Genomic DNA, 5,465 nt, shown 5'->3' on the forward strand with positions numbered 1-5,465 from the left:
GAATCTGCGTGAATTTTCAAGCTAAAACAAGAGATGTCCACAAAATTTTGCATTGGTGCTGGCCATTTGTATAGGCCTTCAGACTCTCAAAAATGTGAGTTCTTAAAATTATTATTATTTATTTTTGAGACAGGGTTTCACTCCATCACCCAGGCTAGAGTACAGTGGTGTGATTTCTGCAGCCTCGACCTCCCAGTTTCAGGTGATCCTCCCACCTCATCCTCCCAAGTAGCTGGAATTACAGGCACACGCCACCATGATTGGCTAATTTTTTGTAAGTTTAGTAGAGATGGGATTTCACCGTGTTGCCCAGTCTGGTCTCAAATGCCTGGGCGCAAGTCATTCACCTGCCTCAGCCTCCCAAAGTGTTGGGATTACAGGTGTGAGCCACTCCGCCTGGCCTAAAAATACTTTATTGCTAAAAATGCTAAGGATCATCTGAGCCTTCAGTGAGTCATAGTCTTTTTGCTGGTGGAGGGTCTTGCCTCAATGTCGATGGCTACTGACTGATAAGGATGGTGACTGCTGAAGGTGGGGGTGGCGGTGGCAATTTCTTAAAAGAATTTCTTAGGCCAGGTGCTGTGGTTCACGCCTGTAATCCCAGCACTCTGGGAGGCCGAGGTATGTGGATCACCTGAGGTCAGGAGTTCAAGACCAGCCTGGCCAACATGGCAAAACCCCATGTCTACTAAAAATACAAAAGCTAGCTGGGCGTTGTGGTGGGCATCTGTAATCCCAGCTACTCGGGAGGCTGAGGCAGGAGAATCACTTGAACCCAGGAGGCGGAGGTTGCAGTGAGCTGAGATCATGCCATTACACTCCAGCCTGGGTAACAAAGTGAGACTCTATCTCAAAAAAAAAAAAAAAAAAAAGAATTTCTTAAAAGAAGACAATAATGAGGCTGGGCACGGTTGAGTCATGCCTGTAATCCCAGCACATTGGGAGGCCGAGGCAGGTGGATCACCTGAGCTCAGGAGTTCAAGACCAGCCTGGCCAACATGGTGAAACCCCGTCTCTACTAAAGATACAAAAATTAGCTGGGCGTGGTGGCTGGTGCCTCTAATCCCAGCTACTCAGGAGGCTGAGGGAAAAGAATTGCTTGAACCCAGGAGGCGGTTCGGTGAGCCGAGATTCTACCATTGCATGCCAGCCTGGGCTACAAGAACAAAAGTCCATCTCAAAAAAAAAAAAAAAAAAGACTTGAAAGGCAAAATGACTCTTTGATCCATGCACTGCAGAAGAGATGTTGTGTTAGCAGCTGTATTAGTCCATTCTCACACTGCTGTGAAGACATACTTGAGACTGGGTAATTTACAAAGGAAAGAGATTTAATCAGCTCATAGTTCTGTGGGCTGTACAGGCTTCTGCTTCTGGGAAGGCCTCAGGAAACTTATAATCATGGTGGAAGGTGAAGGGCAAGAAGGCACATCTTCACATGGCTGGCGGGAGGTGAGAGAGGTGCTACATGCTTTAAAACAAGCAGCACTAGGGGGACGATGCTAAACCATTAGAAACTGCCCCCATGATCCAATCACCTCCCACCAGGCCCCTCCTCCAACACTGAAGATCACAACCTGACGTGAGATTTGGGTGGGAACACAGAGCCAAACCATATCAGCAGGCATGAAAACAACATTTATCTCTTGGTACATCTCCATCAGAGCTCTTGGGTAACCAGGTGCATTGTCAATTAGCAGTAATATTTTGAAAGGAGTCTTTTTGACCAGATGTGGTGGCTTGTGTCTGTAATCTCAGCACTTCAGGAGGCTGAGGAGGGAGGATCACTTGAGCCCAGGAGTTTGAGACCAGCCTGGGTAATATAGCAAGACCCTGTCTCTACAAAAAATAAAAAAAATTAGTCAGGCATGGTGGCACAAACCTGTAGTTCCAGTTACTTGGGAGGCTGAAGCAGGAGGATTGCTTGAGCCTAGGAGGTTGAGGCTTCAATGAGCTATGATCATGCCACTGCACTCTGCCTAGGCAATGGAGAAAGAAAGAAAGAAAAAAAGAAAGAAATTTCCTTTTGAGCAGTAGTTCTCAACAGTGGGCTTAAAATATTCAGTCAACTGTGCTATAAACAGATATGTTGTCATCCAGGCTTTGTTGTTTCATTTATAGAGACAGGCATAGTACATTTAGCATAATTATTAAGGGGTCTAGGATTTTTGGAATGGTAAATGAGCATTAGCTACAACTTAAAGTCACCAGCAGCATTAGTCCCTAACAAGAGAGTCAGCCTGTCCTTTAAAGCTTTGAAGCCAGGCATTGACTTCTCCTCTCTAGCTATGAAAGTCCTTGATGGCATCTTCTTCCAATAGAAGGCTGTTTTGTCTACATTGGAAATCTGTTGTAAGGTGTAGCCACCTTCATCAACGATCTTAGCTAGATTTTCTGAATAACTTGCAAGTTATCCAGAAAAGGTTTTTAATTGACTTTGCCTAGATCCATCAGAGGAATCACTATCTATGGCAGCTATAGCCTTATGAAATGCATTTCTTTCTTTCTTTCTTTTTTTTTTTTTGAGACAGAGTCTTGCTCTGTCACCCAGACTGGAGTGCAGTGGCGTGATCCCAGCTCACTGCAACCTCGGCCTCCCAGGTTCAAGCAATTCTGCTTCAGCCTCCCAAGTAGCTGGGATTACAGGTGCCCACCACCACTCTTGGCTAATTTTTTGTATTTTTAATAGAGATGGGGTTTCACCATGTTGCCCAGGCTGGTCTCGAACGCCTTATCTCAGGTGATCCACCTGCCTTGGCCTCCCAAAGTGCTGGGATTACAGGCTTGAGCCACCACGCCCGGCCATGAAATGTATTTCTGAAGGAATAAGACTTGAAAGTCGAAATTACTGCTTGGTCCATGGACTGCAGAATGTGTGTTGTGTTTGCAGGCATGGAAACAACACTAATCTCCTTGGACATCTCCATCAGAGCTCTTGGGTGACCAGATGGATTGTTAATGAGCAGCAAACTTTGGAAATAAATCTATTTTTCTGAGCAGCAGGTCTCCAGAGTGGGCTTAAAACGCTCAGTCTTTGGCCGGGCACGGTGGCTCACGCCTGTAATCCCAGCATTTTTGGAGGCCAAGGCGGGTGGATCACCTGAGGGCAGGAGATTGAAACCAGACTGGCCACCATGGTGAAACCCCGTCTCTACCAAAAATAAAAAACTAGCCAGGCATGGTGGCGCATGCCTCTAATCCCAGCTACTAGGGGGCTGAGGCAGGAGGATCACTTGTATCTGGGAGGCGGAGGTTGCAGTGAGCCAAGATCGCGCCACTGTACTCCAGCGTGGAATAGAGCGAGACTCCGTCTCAAAAAAACAAAAAAACAAAATAAAACAAGAAAAACCACTTAGTCAACCATGCTGTAAACAGATGTGCTGTCACCCCAGCTTTGTTCCATTTCTAGAGTACAAGAAGGGTGGATTTAGCATCATTCTTCAGGGCCCTGGGATTTTCCAAATGGTAAATGACCACTGGCTACAACTTGAAGTCCTACCAGCTGCATTAGCCTCTAACAAGAGAGTCAGCCTGTCCTTTGAAGCTTTGAAGCCAGGCATTGACTTCTCTGAAAGTCCTAGATGCCATCTTCTTCCATCAAAGACCATCTCATCTACATTGAAAACCTGTTGTTGAGTGTAGCCACCTTCATCAGAGATCTTCTGGAGAACTTGCTGCGCCTTCTCCATCTGTACTTGCTGCTTCACCTTGTACTTTTATGTTGTGGAGATTGCTTCTTTCCTTAAACCTCATGAACCCTGCTGACTTCCACCTCTGCTGACTTCCAAATTTTCTTCCGCAGCTTCCTCACCTCTCTCAGCCTTCGTAGGACTGAAGAGCATTCGGACCTTGCTCTGGATTTGGCTTTGGCTTAAGGGGATGTTGTGCTGGTTTGATCTTCTATCCAGATCACTCAAACTTCCTTCATATCAGCAATTAGGCTGTTTCACTTTCTTATGATTCATGTTCACTGGAGTAGCACTTTTTTTTTTGAGACAAGATTTCTTTCCGTTGTCCAGGCTGGAGTGTAGTGGTGCAATCGCGGCTCATTGCAGCCTGGACCTCCTGGGCTCAAATGATCCTCCCACCTCAGCCTCCTGAGTACTGGGACTGCAGGTGTGAACTACCATGCTGGCTAATTTTTAAATTTTTAAAATATTTTTTAGAGACAGGGTCTCGCTATGTTGTTTAGGCTGGTCTCAAACTCCTGGGCTCAAGTGATACTCCCACCTTGGCCTCCCAAAGTATTGAAATTATTAGCTGAGCCACTGTGCCAGGCCTTGGAGTAGCACTTTAAACTTCCTTCAATAACTTTTCCTTTGCATTCAGTATTTGGCTAACTGGTGCAAAAGGCCTAGCCTTCAGCCTATCTCTCAGCCTTTTTTTTTTGAGACAGAGTCTTGCTCTGTCACCCAGGCTGGAGTGCAGTGGTATGATCTTGGCTCACTGCAACCTCCACCTCCCGGGTTCAAGTGATACTCCTGCCTCAGCCTCCTGAGTAGCTGGGATTACAGGCGCCCGCCACCACACCCTGCTAATTTTTGTATTTTTAGTAAAGAGAGGGTTTCACCATGTTGGCCAGGCTGGTCTTAAACTTCTGATCTCAGGTGATCCACCCGATTCGGCCTCCCAAAGTGCTACGATTACAGTCGTGAGCCACTGCGCCCAGCCTCTGTCTCAGCTTTTGAAACGCCTTCCTCGCTAAGCTTAATAATTTGATTTAACATGACGCTTCCTTTCACTTGAACACTTAGAGGACACTGTAGGGTTACTCATTGTACTAATTTCAATATTGTTGTGTCTAAGAGAATAAAGAGGCACAAGGACTGGGAGAGAGAGGGGAACCACTGACTGGTGGAGCAGTCAGAATGCACACATTTATCCATTATGTTCACCATCTTTTATGCTTGAGGTTTGTGGTACCCCAAAACAATTACAATAGTAACTTCAAAGATCACTGATCACAGATCACCATCACAGATAGAAGAATGATGAAAAGCTTGAAATATTGTGAGAATTACCAAAATCTGACAAAGAGAGGTGCAGTGAGCACGTGCTGTTGAAAAATGGCACCAATAGATTTGCTTGACGCCGGGTTGCCACAGACCTTCAGTTTGTAGAAAATGCGGTATCCATGAAAAGCAATAAAGTGAACTACAATAAAACAACGCATGTCTGTACTTAATTATATCTTACAGATAAGGGGAAGGTTTCCTTTGACCACACCCCCAATGCTGATTATTTCTTTTTCCTCCTCATCAGAAGTAATATTGTCAAGTTTAGTGAGTAGTTTTGTTTTATGTTTTGAGACAGAGTCTTGCTCTGTCACCCAGGCTGGAGTGCAGTGGTGTGATCTCAGCTCACTGCAACCTCTGCCTTCCAGGTTCAAGTGATTCTCCTGCCTCAGCCTCCCGCGTAGCTGGGACTACAGGCGCCCACCACCTCGCCCGGCTAATTTGTTGTATTTT

The sequence above is a fragment of the Pan paniscus genome, chromosome 18, assembly GCF_029289425.2.
Source record: "Pan paniscus chromosome 18, NHGRI_mPanPan1-v2.0_pri, whole genome shotgun sequence".
NCBI lineage: Eukaryota > Metazoa > Chordata > Mammalia > Primates > Hominidae > Pan > Pan paniscus.